Here is a 14,646-nt window from a genome sequence, read left to right as displayed (position 1 = left end):
ATAGAGTATAAGTCAAAAACTGTCCCAAGGGTCAAAGAAGGTTGATAAATAACAATAAAGATTAAGGTCATTCCAAGTATCTTTTTCAACCCTGATGCTATGAAACTAGAAATCAGTAACAAGAAAATTTAAAAGTATGTGGAAACTAGAGAAAATACGCCTTAACAACCAATTAATCAATGAAGAAGTCAAAATGTAAAGGAGTATCTCAACACAAATCAAAATGGAAACACAACACAGCCGAACCCATGAGATGCTGCAAAATAACTTTTAAGAAGGAAGTTTATGGCATTAGATGTGTACATTAAGATAATGGAAAGATCTCAGATGAACAACTTTCTACCTCATGGAATCACAAAATGTAACTAAACCCAAAGGTCGTACAGAAGGAAGGAAATTACATAGGAAAAATAAATGACACACACTCAGAAAAGTAATAGAAGAGGTAACAACAAGAAATCTAAGCCTTGTTTATTCAAAGAGAGAACATGAACAAGACTTTAGTGAAACTAAGAAAAAAGTCTCAAATAAATAAAATCAGAAATGTAAGAGTAAACTCTTGAAGTGATATTACAGAAATACATAAGATCATAAGACATTACTATGAACAATTATACGCCAACTAATTGGATGGCCTAGAAACAATGGATACATTCCTACAAACGTACAACAGACCAAGACTAAGTCATGAAGATATAAAAACTTTAAACACACTGATAAAAACTAAGATAAATCAGTAATCAAAAACCTCCCAACACATAAAAGCCTAATCAGTGGGCTTCACGGCCAAATTCTATCACACATTTCCATAAGAATATACACCAATCCTTATCAACATCTTCCAAAAATCCAGAGAGAGCGAACAGTCCCAAACTCATTTTATGATGTCAGCTTTACCCTGATACCAACCTAGGAAGAGATACAAAAGAAAATAAAAGTACATACCAGTAATCCTAATGAAAGGATATGCAAAACTTCTCCATATAATATACTAGCCAACCAAATTAAGCCTCTCATTTAAAGGATCACACACTCAACTAATGGAATTTGTCCCTGGAATGCAAGGATGGCTCAACATAGGCAAATCAACAAAGGGGGACACACAACACTAACAGAATGACAGATAAAAGTCATATGAGTATCCAAAAAACTGTGGAAAAAGCATTTGACTAATACAACATCCTTTCATTATAAAAACCCTCAAAAAATTGATTAGAGAACATACCCCACGCAGTTAAGGCCATATACAACAAACCCACCACTAACTCATATTCAGCAGTGAAAACCTGAAAGCTTTTCCTCTAAGAATGATCAGGAACAAGGCAAGGGTGCTCACACTCACCACTTTTATTCAGCCTACTACTGGAAGACCGGGCTAGAGCAATTAGGCAAGAAAAGAAATGAAAGCCATCAAAACAGAAAAGGCAGATGTAAATTTCTCACTTGCAGATCGCATGATCCTATATAGAGAAAATCCAAAACACTCCATCAAAAACTCTTCCAACTAATAAAAAATTCAGTAAAGACGCAGGATATAAAATCAACATACATAAATCAGTTGCATTTCTATACACTAACAATGAAACATCTAAAAATAAATACAGAAAACTATCCTATTCACAGTAGCATGGAAAACAGTAAAATAAATAAGAAAAAATCTAAGAATAAAATCTCAGAATAAATCTAAGAAAGTGAAAGATCTCTACCAAGGCAAATACAACAACTTGATGAAAGAAACTGAAGACACAAAGGGAAAGATATCCTGTGTTAAAAGATCAGAAGAATTAATTGTTATTAAAATGTCCAAACTACCCTAAGACATCTATGTAATCACTATCAAAAGGCCAATGGCACTTTTCAGAGACATAGAAAACAACCCTAAGTTGGCATGGAACATAGTAAGAAGCTGAAGAGCCAAAGCAATCCTAAGAAAGCACAAAGCTGGAGGCATCACAATTCCTGATTTCAAACTTTATTACAAAGCTTGAGCAATCAAAACAGTACGGTACTGGCCTCAAAACAGACACATTGATAACTGGAAAAGGAATGAGAGCCCAGAAATAAAACCACATGTATGTCATCATCTAATTTTTCACCAGGGGGCCAAGAAGACTCAGAAGGTGAATCGACAGTCTTGCCAATACCTGGTGCTGGGCAATTGGATAACCACATGCAGAAGACTAAAATTGGATTTCTATCACATAACCCACACAAAACAAAACAAAGTTGAAATGGGTCATAGATTTAATTATAAACCCCAAAGTGAAAAACTCTTCAACAAAATTGTACGAAAAATTTCCTTGACCTTAGCTGTGGCAAAGATTTTTGGAATATGACACTAAAACACAACCAAAAAGGGACTTGCCTGGTGGCACAACTGTTAAGTTCACATGTTCTGCTTGGGCGGCCTGGGCTTCGCTGGTTCGTATTCTGGGTGCGGCCCTATCTACTGCTTGTGGCAGGTATCCCACATATAAAGGAGTAAAAGATGTGCACGGATATTAGCTCAGGGCCAGTCTTCCACAGCAAAAAGAGGATTGGTGGCAGATGCTAGCTCAGGGCTAATCTTCCTCAAAACAACAACAACAACAAAAACAGAAGCAAAGAGGCAAAAATAAACAAGTGGGACTACATCAAACTAAAACCTTCCTGCACAGCAACAAAGAGAATCAACAAAATGAAAAGGTAAACTATGGAATGGGACAAAGAATTTGCAAATCATATACCATAAAAGAGGTTTATACGCCAGATATATAAAAAACATACAACTTAAGAAGAAAACAAAATAATCCAGTTAAAAAACGGGAAGAGGAAGTAACTGATATTTCTCCAAAGAAGACATACAGAAGGCCAACAGGTACATGAAATGATGCTCAGCATCACTCATCAGCAAGAGAAATGCAAATCAACCCACCATGAGACTTCAACTCACACCTACCAGAATGGCTATAATTAAAAAGACAAGTAACAACAAGTGCAGGGGAGGAAGAGGTGGAAAGGGAACCCTTGTGCACTCTTGGTGGGAATGTAAATGGGTACAGTTACTATGGAAAACAGTATGTACATTCCTCAAAATGTTAAAAATTAAACTATCATAAGACCCAGCAATCAGACTTCCAGATATATATCCAAAGGAATTGGAAACCAGATCTTGAGGAGATATCCACACACCCATGATCATGGCAGCACTCTTCACAATAACCAACATATGGAAACAACAAAAGTGTCCAATGATGAGAGAATGGATAAAAAAGATGTGAATATTATTATGAACATGATAATCATTCAGGCTTGTGAAAAAAGAAATCCAGTCATTTGCAACCACATGGATGAAAGTTGAGGGCACATGCCTCGTGAAATAAGTCAGACACATGAATGACAGATGTTGTCTGATATCCCTTATAGGTGCAGTCCGAAAAGCTGAACTCTGAGAATCAGAGTGTAGTGCAGTGGTGGCCAGAGGCTGAGGGTGGGGGAAATGAGGAGATCTTGCTCAAAGGTAGAAACTTCGAGGTGTAAAAGTAAAAGTAATGGGAATCTGATGTACAGCATAGAGAGTGTAGCCACCAATGCTGTACTATGGAAGAGCCCTACTTCCTAGTCCTGAATCATCAGCCCTAGGGGAAGGCTTCAGGTTTGGCACACATCTGGAGGCTACAGAGTTGCTCTCAGGAAATGTAGGCCGGGGGACACCAGCTTTGTACTATCCTTCTGCCTTGCCACAGCTCACTAGTATCTCCTGGAAAGGAACCTAAACACTTGTTCGGAGCCCTGATTTTTGCGACCGCTGTGCAGAGGACATCTCCAGATCACCTGGTTCCTATGGCCTATGCGGTTTACTGTTGTGGCCCCACAGTGCTGTAAATATGTTCATTCTTGCTTTTTTTTTTTTTTTTTGCATTCCTCTCTTTTGATTTTTATTGAGTTAATCATAGGTTACAATCTTGTGAAATTTCACTTGTACATTATTGTTTGTCACTAGTGTTGTAACTGCACCCCTTCACCCTTTGTGCCCACCTCTCACACCACCTTTCCTGTAGTAGCCACTAATCTGTTCTCTTTGTCTACATTTTTTAATTACTCACATGAGTGGAGTCATACAGAGATTGTCCATTTCTATCTGGCTTATTTCACTTAAAATAATTCCCTCAAAGTCCATCCATGTTGTTGCAAAAGGGATGATTTTGTTCTTTTTTATGGCTGAGTAGTATTCCATTGTATATATATACCACATATTTTTTACACAATCATCTGTTGATGTGCACTTAGGTTGCTTCCACATCTTGGCTACTGTACATAATGCTGCAATGAACATTGGGTTGCATGGGACTTTTGGAAATGCTCATTTCAAGCTTTTTGGATAGATACCCAGTGGTGGGATAACTGGATCATAAAGCAGTTATATTTTTAATTTTTTGAGGAATCTGCATACTGTTTTCCATAGTGGCTGCCCCAGTTTGCATTCCCACCAGTAGTGTATGAGGGTTCCTTTTTCTCCACAACCTCTCCAACATTTATTACTATTTGTTTTGGTTATTTTTCTCATCCTAATGAGTGTAAGGTGATATCTTAAGGTAGTTTTGATTTGCATTTCCCTGATGACCAGCAATGATGAATATCTTTTCATGTGCCTATTAGCCATCCATACATCCTCTTTGAAGAAATGTCTGTACATGTCTCCTGCCCATTTTTATCGGGTTGTTTGACTTTTTTTTTTGTTTAGCTGTGTGAGTTCTTTATATATTATGGATATTAACCCTTTGTGGGATGCATGACTTGCAAATATTTCTTCCCAGTTAGTGGGTTGTTGTTTTTTTCAGTCCTGTCTTCCTTTGCCTTGAAGAAGCTCTTTAGTCTGATGAAGTCCCATTTGTTTGTTCTTTCTATCGTCTCCCTTGTCTGAGAAGACATGGTTTCCCAAAAGGTTCTTTTAATAATGATGTCAAAGAGTGTACTGCCTACATTTTCTTCTAGAAGGCTAATGACTTCAGGTCTTATTTTTAGGTCTTTGATCCATTTTGAGTTTATTTTGGTGAACGGTGAGAAAGCATGGTCAATTTTCATTCATTTAGATGTGGCTTTCCAGTTTTCCCAGCACCATTTGTTGAAGAAACTTTCTTTTCTCCATTGTATGCCCTCAGCTCCTTTGTCGAAGATTAGCTGTCCATACACGTGTGGTTTTACTTCTCGGCTTTCAACTCTGTTCCATTGATTTGTGCACCTGGTTTTGTACCAGTCCCATGCTCTTTTGCTTACTGTAGCTTTGTAGTACATTTTGAAGTCAGGGATTGTGATGCCTCCAGCTTTGTTCTTTTTTCTCAGGATTGCTTTAGCAATTCAGGGTCTTTTGTTGCCGCATGTGAATTTTAGAATTCTTTGTTCTGTTTCTGTAAGGAATGTCGTTGGCATTCTGATTGGGATTGCACTGAATCTGTAGATTGCTTTAGGTAGAATGGACATTTTAATTATGTTTATTCTTCCAATCCATGTACATGGAATGTCTTTCCATCTCTTTATGGCATCATCCATTTCTTTCAGAAAAGCCTTGTTGTTTTCGCCATATAGGTCTTTCACTTTCTCAGTTAAAGTCACCCCAAGGTATTTTATTCTTCCTGTTGTGACTGTGAATGGGATTGTGCTCTTGAGTTCTTTTTCTGTTAGTCCGTTATTAGAGTATAGAAATGCTACTGACTTACGTAAATCGATTTTATAACCTGCAGCTGTGCTGTGGTTGTTGATTATTTCTAAAATTTTTCCAATGGATTCTTTGGGGTTTACTACATATAGGATCATATCATCTGCAAACAGCAAGACTTTCACTTCTTCCCTCCCTATTTGGATTACTTTTATTCCTATCACTTGCCTAACTGCTCTGGCAAAAACATCCAGTACTATGTTAAATAAGAATGGGGATAGAGGGCATCCTTGTCTCGTTCCTGTTTTCAGGGGATAGTGCTCAGTTTTTGCCCAGTGAGGACGATGTTGTCTGTGGATTTGTCATATACGGCCTTTTTTACATTGAGGTAATTCCCTTCTATCCCCATATTTTTAGAGTTACTATCATAAATGGCTGTTGGATCTTGTCAAATGCTTTCTCTGCATCTATTGAGATTATCACGTGGCTTTTATTCCTCAGTTTGTTGATGTGGTGTATCATGTTGATCGATTTGTGGATGTTGAACCATCCCTGGGTCCCTGGTATGAATCCCAATTGATCATGATGTATGATCCTTTTGATGAATTGCTGTATTCGGGATGCCAAAATTTGTTGAGAATTTTCGCCTCTATGTTCATCAGCAATATTGGACTGTAGTTCTCCTTTTTCATGCTGTCCTTGTCAGGCTTTGGTATCAGCGTGATGGTGGCCACACCGAATGTGTTAGGAAGTGTTCCATCCTCCCTAATTTTTTGGAATAGCTTGCAAAGGATAGGTATTAAATCCTCTCTGAAAGTTTGGTAGAATTCCCCAGGAAAGCCATCCGGTCCTGGGCTTTTAGTCTCTGGGAGGCTTTTGATTGCTGTTTCAATCTCTCTTTGTGATTGGTCAGTTCAAATTGTCTGCTTCTTCTTGACTAAGATTTGGGAGATTGTAGGAATCCAAGAATTTATCCATTTTCTCTAGGTTATCCATTTGGTTGGCATATAGTTTTCCATAGTATTCTCTTATAATCTGTTGTATTTCTTCAGAGTCTGTTGCTATTTCTTCTCTTTTATTTCTGATTTTGTTTGTCTGAGCTTTCTCTCTCTGTTTTCTTTCTACTCTGGCTACGGGTTTATTTATCTTCTCAAAGAACCAGCTGTCTGTTTCACTGATCCTTTCTATGGCCTTTTTTGTTTCAATAGCATTTATTTCTGCTCCGATTTTTATTATCTCTCCTTCTCTTTACTTTGGGCTTTGTTTGTTCTTCTTTCTCTAATTCAGTTCGGTGTAGTTTAAGATTGCTGATTTGGGATTTTTCTTGTTTGTTAAGATGTGCCTGTATTGCGATGAATTTCCATCTTAATACAGCTTATGCTTATGTATCCCATATGAGTTGGTATGGCATGTTACCATTTTCATTTGTCTCCAGGTATTTTTTGATTTCTTCTTTAATTTCTTCAATGGTCCATTTCTTGTTCGATGGCATACTGTTTAGTCTCCACATCTTTGTGCCTTTCTCAGCTTTCTCCTTGTAATTAATTATTAGCTTTATAGCATTACGATCACAGAGGATGCTTGCTATGTTTTCAATTTTTTAAATTTGTAGAGGCTTGCCTTGTTTCCCAACATATGGTCTATCCTTTAGAAGATCCCAATGCACACTTGAGAACTGTTGTTTTTGGGTGAAGTGGCCTATATATGTCTATTAAGTCCAGCTGTTTTAGCTTTTTGTTTAGCTACACTGTTTCCTTCTTGATTTTCCGTCTGGATGATCTGTCCATTGATGTGAGTGGTGTGTCGAGGTCCCCTACTATTATTGTGTTATTTTTGGTATCCTCTTTTAGGTTTGCAAATAGTTGCTTTATGAACTTTGGTGCTCCTGTGTTGAGTGCATAGATATTTAAAAGCATTATTTCTTCTTGATGAAGTGTCCCTTTGATCATTATGTATTGTCCCTCTATGTGTCACTCTACCTGCCTTATCCTGAAGTTTATTTTGTCTGATAAAAGTATCACAACACCTGCTCTCTTTTGTTTGCTATTAGCTTGGAGTATTGTCTTCCACCCCTTCACTCTGAGCCTGTGTTTGTCCTTGGGGCTGAGGTGTGTTTCCTGGAGGCAACAAATTGTTGGATCTTATTCTTTTATCCATCTTGCAACTCTGTGACTTTCTATTGGACAGTTCAATCCACTTACACTGAGGGTGATTATTGATGCATGAGGGCTTAATGCTATCAGTCTGTCATTCATTTTCCAGTTTTCCGTGTTTCCTTTCTTTCTCGTCCTGTGTGTTTCGGCCTACCCATTGACTTTTGTAATTTCTTATGCTGGGTTTTTTAGCTTTTTCCTTATTTATGTTTTGTGTCTCTGTTCTGTTTTGTAGTCTAGTGGCTACCCTGCAGTTTGTATTAAGAACCTAGTGAATAACAGTCCATTTTCTAGTGGCCTCTTACGTCCTTAGTCTAAACTGATTCAATCCCTTTCCTCCTCCCCTCCTAAATTATTATTTTCATCTCTTACTCCAACTTGTGTTGTGAGTGTCTGGTTAAAGCGATAAGATTGTCTTTGCTTTTGTGATTTCCTTCCCTTTATCCTAATGCTATAGTTGAATATTTGCTATCTTATTCTGGTTGTATTAGTCACCCTACTCTGAATCTTGTGACCCCTTTCCCACTGTTTTTCTTCTTTCACGTATGAGGGCTTCTTGAGCATTTCTTGTGGTGAAGATCTTGTGGCTATAAAGTTCCTTGGCTTTTGTCTGGAAAGGATGTAATTTCTCCCTCATATCTGAAGGATATTTTTGCTAGACAGATTATTCTTGGCTGAAAATTTTTATCCTTTAAAGTTCTGAATACATCATTCCAATCTCTCCTAGCTTAGAAGCTTTCTCTAGTGAAATCCTCTGAAAGTCTGACAGGTGTTCCTTCGTAGGCTATTTTCTTCTGCCTTGCTGCCCTGAGTATTCCTTCCTTGTCATTTGTTTTTGCCATTTTTACAACTATATGCCTTGGAGTAGGTCTTTTTACACTGACAAATCCAGGAGATCTGAAACCTGCCACCAAACACACTTCTTGCTCAATCCCTAGATTTGGGAAGTTCTCTGCTATTATGTTGTTGACCACACTTTCTGCTCCATTTTCCTTTTCCACGTCCTCAGGAATTCCAATGATTCTTAAGTTGCACTTTCTCACTGAATCATGTACTTCTTTGAGATATTCTTCAGTTTTTTTAATTCTTATTTCTCTTTCTTCCTCTGTCTGGAGCCTTTCAATCTGTCCATCTTCGATTATGCTAATTTGCCCCTCTGCTGTCTACAGGGGCATTCAGGAAGTCCGTATCCTGTTTTATCTCATCCATTGTATTTTTCATCTCTAGTGTTTCTGACTGATACTTCTTTATAGTTTCAATCTCTTTTGTGAAGTAACTCCAGAAGTCATTGACTTGATTCTCTATATTTCCCTTTAACTCATTGAGTATTTGGATGATAGCTATTCTGAACTCATTTTCACTTAGTTTACGTATTTCCAAGTCCTCAGGACATAATTCTGTGTTTTCATTGTTTTCCTTTTGGACTGGAGCTTTTAAAAATTGCTGAATGGTAGAGGAGCGATTTTTGTGCATAATGCTATTATTTGGTTGCAGTTACAGCCTGTCGGCACTAGCTGGGGGTCGAGAGCTGTGAGTTGTGAGCCCTCTGCCTTAAGCCATGATGGTGGCACACGGTGCAGGTTGGGGGAGGAGGGGCACTTTCTCTCATGCGCAGACCTGGATTCCAATCAGCTCTCACTCTCTGGTTTCCTGGGCCCCTGGCTTGATGGGGTAACCCAATGCAAAAGCTTTCCCCGTTAGAGAGTTTCCACTGCACAGGTCTGTGGGACTCCTGGACGATCCTGTGGATGCGTGGCCCCTGCCCCACTCTTTCCCTCACCCTTGGCAGCGATCGCAGTCTCTACATGAGAAGCGAAGTTCTCTCTTACCCCGTTCCAGCTCTTCTGAGGGCAGCTCCATCCTCTCCGCCCTCCGTCGTTTGGCTGTTATGGGTCTCTGATGATCTTGTGCTATTAGGATTCTTTTGATTTGAATTCAGTTGCTCCTCTTGTAATCTGCAGGGGAGAGAGTCCCAGGCGAGCTGACTGTGCCACGTCGCGGATGTCACTCCCCCAATATCTGCATTCTTTAAAAGCTGCTGCCTGAGGGTCTGGCTTGCAATCAGCTTGAATCTAGGTGCTTACTGAGATCAGCCTCGTTAGGACCCTGACTGATCTTGAACCTATATCAACTACTGGGAGCTATTAAAAATAAAAGAGGCTACTCAGATTATCACAAATTCTTTAGAGACTACCAAGAGCTGCAGAAGGGTTGAATGAAGATCTTCTACAAAAGGCCACTCCTTCAAGACTGAGAGAAACGGCTGTTTCATTTAAGGCATGGAAGCCAACACGAGCAGTCAAGCACAATGAAAACACAAAGGAATATATTCCAAGTGAAAGAACCTGATAATAAAACCTTACTGAAATGAAGATAAGCAATTTACCAAATAAAGATTCCAAGTAATGGTCATAAAGATGCTCACTGAACTTGGGAGAAGAATGGATGAACACAGCAAGAACTTCAATGAGGAGACAGAAAAAGAAGACAGCTCCAAACAGAAGTCACAAAGCTAAGAAATATGAACTCACTAATACTCTAAAAGGGTTCAAGAGCAGACTAGATGAAGGAGAAGAAAAGATCAGTGACCTCAAAGACAGGGCACACGAACTCACCCAGAGGAGCACAAAGAGAAAATTTAAGTTGAGATAGCTAAAATGACTTATGTGACAACATCAAGTGGACTAACATTCACATCCCAGGGCTCCAAGGAGGAGAGAAAGTAAAAGGGGCAGGAAACTTATTCCAAGATACATGCTGAAAACTTCCCTAAACTGGGGAAAGGAACAGACATCCAAATCCAAGAAGCCCAGAGAAGTCTAAAGAAGATGAACCCAAAGAGACCCAGACGACACACACATTATAATTAAAACGTCAAAACGTAGGGACGAGGAAAGAATCTTAAAAGCAGCAAGAGAACAACGCGTGACATACACAGGACCCGCCAACAAAAGTATCAAAAGGTTTTTCAGCAGAAACTTTGTAGGCCAGATGACAGTGGAAAAACAAGTTCTAAGTGCTGGAAGTAAAACAAAAATTCAACCAAGAATATTCCACCTGGCATAGTTACCATTCAGAATTCAAGGGGAGATAAAGAATTTGGGAGATAAGCAAATGCTACAGGAGTTCAGCACCACTAAATCAGCCTTACAAGAAATGTTAAATGGACTTCTTTAGGCTAGAAAGAAAGGGTGTTAATTAGTAAAGGGAAAACATATGAAAGTAAAAAATCTCACTGGTCAAGAAAACACATAGTAAAGGTAACTGATTGATCACTTATAAAGCTAGTATGAAGGTTAGGAGAAAAAAGTAGTAAAAACAACTGTGACAATGATTAGGTAAAGAGTACAGAAGACTAAAGGAGTTTGTAAAATGAGACATCAAAAACACAATATACGAGGAGGAGAGTAAAAGTGTGGAGCTTTAGAATGAGTTTAAACTTAAGTTCTTATCAACTTAAAATAGACTGTTAAAAACATAAGTGGTTATACGAAAGCCTCATGGTAACCACAAAGCAAAAGTCTATGCACAAAAGATAATGAGAAAGGAATCTAAGCAAACCGCTAAAGAAAGTTTTCAAACCATCAAGGAAGAGAGCAAGAGATGAAGAGGGAAACAGAGGAACTACCAAGAGCCAGAAAACAGTTAACAACATAGCAGTGAATACATACCTATTGACGATTAAATTTAATAGAGTAAACTCTCCAACCATAAGATGGAGAGTGACTGAAGGGATTAAAAAAAAAAAGACCCATCTATATTCTGTCTACAAGAACTCACTTAAGATATGAGAACATACACAAACTGAGGGTGAAGGAACAGCAAAAGATATTCCATGCAAATGGAAACCAAAAGAAAGATGAGGTAGCTATATTTGCATGAGACAAAATAGACTTTAAAACAAAGGCTGTAATAAGAGACAAAGAAGAGCACTGCATAATGATAAAGGGCAATTCTTCAAGAGGATTTAGCATTTGTAAACAGTTATGCACCAAATAAGGAGCGTCTGAATATATAAAGCAAATATTAACTGACCTAAAGGGAAAAAGACACAGCAATACAATAACAGCAGGGGACATAATTACTCCACTGACATTAGTGGATAGATCATCCAGAGCGAAGGTCAATATGAAAACACTGGCCTTAAATGACACATTGGACCAGATAATCTTAAGAGGTATTTAGAGAGCATTCCTTCCAGAAGCAACAGAATACACATTCCCAAGTGCACATGGAACATTCCACAAGGCAGATCATTCCATAGGGCATAAAGCAAGTCTCAGCAAATCTAAGAAGACTGGAATGATATAGAGCATCTTTTCTGGCCACAATGGTATGAAACTAGAAATCAGGAAGAAATCTAGAAAACTCACAAATAAGTGGAGGTTAAAATCACGCTGCTGAACAACCCATGGGTCAACAAAGAAATCAAAAGCAAAATCAAAAAGTACCTTGAGACAAATGAAAATGGAAAAACAACATACGGAAACTTATGGGATGCAGCAAAAGCAAGTTTAAGAGAAAGTTTTACTTAGTGATAAACGTCTGCCTCAAGAAACAAGAAAACATCTCACACAACCTAACTTTACACCTTAAGGACTTAGGAAAAGAAGAACAAATAAAGTCCAATGATAGTAGAAAGGAGGAAATAACAAAGACTGGAGTGAAAACAAATGAAACAGACAAGAGTAAAGATCAAGGAATCCAAAAGCTGGGTCTTTGAACAGAGAAACAAAGTTGACAAATCTGTAGCTAGACTCACCAACAAAAACAGAGAGAGGACTCAAAGAAATAACATCAGAAATGAGACAGGATATGTTACAACAGATACCACAGAAATTTAAGGCTCACAAGACTACTACTACAATCAGTTATATACCAAACACACGACAACCTAGAAAAAAATGGGTAAATCCCTAGAAACATACCACCTCTCAAGACTAAACCATAAAGAAGCAGAAAAGGTGAGTAGGCCAATTAATAGTAGAGAGATTGAATCAGATGGCTGCGCTGCTGAATTCTACCACACATTCAAAGAAGAATTAGTGTCAACCCTTCGAAAACTACTACAAAAGTTGAAGACTAGCCTGTTGAAACTAATTCGATGAGGCCAGCAACAGCCTGATACCAAAACCAGACAAGGTCATCACAAGAAAAGAAAATTAGAGCCCAGTATTCCTATTGAGCACAGAGGCAAAAATCTTCCAAGAAATATTAGGAAACCAAAATCCACAATACATTAAAGGGATCATACACCATGAAAAAGTGGGATTTATTCTAGAGATGCAAGGATGGTTCAACATCCACAAATCAATCAATGTGATACACCACATTAACAAAATGAAGGATAAAAATCACACGGTCACCTCTATGGCTACAGAAACGGCCTCTGATAAAGCTCAATATCCATTTTTGATAAAAACTCTCACAGTGGCTGTAAAGGGAAGTAGCTCAACATGACAAAGACCATATATGACAGGCCCACAGCTAACCCCAAACCCAAGGCTGAAAAGTTGAAAGCTTTTCCTCCAAATCAGAAACAAGACAATGGTGCCCGCTCTCGCTACTTCATTGAACTTGGCATTGGAATTCCTAGCCAGAGCAATTATGCAAGAAAAAGAAATACAAGGCATCCAATTCAGAAAGAAAGAAGCGAAACTGGTATTTTATTCACAGAATACCCTAAAGACTCTGCCAAAATCACCATTAGAATAAATTAACTCAGGAAAGCTGCAGGATACAAAATCAGCATACAGAAATCTGCTCTGTTTCTATACACCCACAACGAACCTTCAGAAAGAGAAATTAAGAAAACAATTCCGTTAACAACTGCATCAAAAAGAATAAAATACCTAGAAACAAGTGTAACTAAGTTGGTGAAAGACCGTACACTAAAAACTAGAAGACACTGATGGCAGACATTGAAGAAGACACAAATAAACGGAAAGATACTTTGCGTTCATGGATTGGAGAAATTAATATTGGTAACATGTCCATACTATACAAAGCAAACTACACATTCGATGTTATCCCTATCAAAATTCCAATGCCATTTTTCACAGAAAGAGAACAAACAATCCTAAAGTCTGTACAGAACCACAAAAGACCCTGAATAGCCAAAGCCACCCTGCAAAAAAAGACAAAGCTGGACATATTACACTCCCTGATTTCAAACTACCGTACAAAGCTGCAGTAATTAAAACAGTATTGTACTGGGGTAAAAACAGATACATGACTTAATGGAACAGAACAGACTGCTCAGAAATAATCCCACACATATATGATTGATTAATTTACCAAGTGCCAAGAATATGCAATAGAGAAAGGACAGTTTCTCTAGTAAACGGTCTTGGGAAAACTGGACAGTCATATGCAATAGAAACCAAGTGGACCGCTATCTCACACCACACAAAAATAACTCAAAATGAATTAAGGATCTGAATGTAAGACCTGAAACCATAAAACACCTAGAAAACAAGATAAGCAGAAAACTCCTCCACACCCATCTTGGCAATTGTTTTTTAAATTTGATATCAAAGGCAGGGGCAACTAAGGCAAATTTCAGTAAGGAGGACATCACACTTTCAAAAAGTTTCTGCTCAGGAAAGGAAATCACCAAGAAAATCAAATGCAATTGACTGGATGGGACAAAATATTTGCAAATAAATTATCTAACACAGGGTCATATTCTAAGCACATAAAGAACTCATACAACACAACAGCAAAAAAACACAAGCCACCCCTTTAAAAAATGGGCAGGGGGGCCAGCCCAGTGGCACAGTGGTTAAGTTTACATGCTGGGCTTCAGCAGCCTGTGGTTCGTGGTTCAGATCCCTGGCGTGGACCTGCACACTGCTC

Source organism: Equus quagga, unplaced genomic scaffold (assembly GCF_021613505.1).
Source record: "Equus quagga isolate Etosha38 unplaced genomic scaffold, UCLA_HA_Equagga_1.0 HiC_scaffold_86_RagTag, whole genome shotgun sequence".
Lineage (NCBI taxonomy): Eukaryota > Metazoa > Chordata > Mammalia > Perissodactyla > Equidae > Equus > Equus quagga.
The sequence above is the reverse complement of the archived record's forward strand: the minus strand, read 5'-3'. Positions refer to the sequence as shown.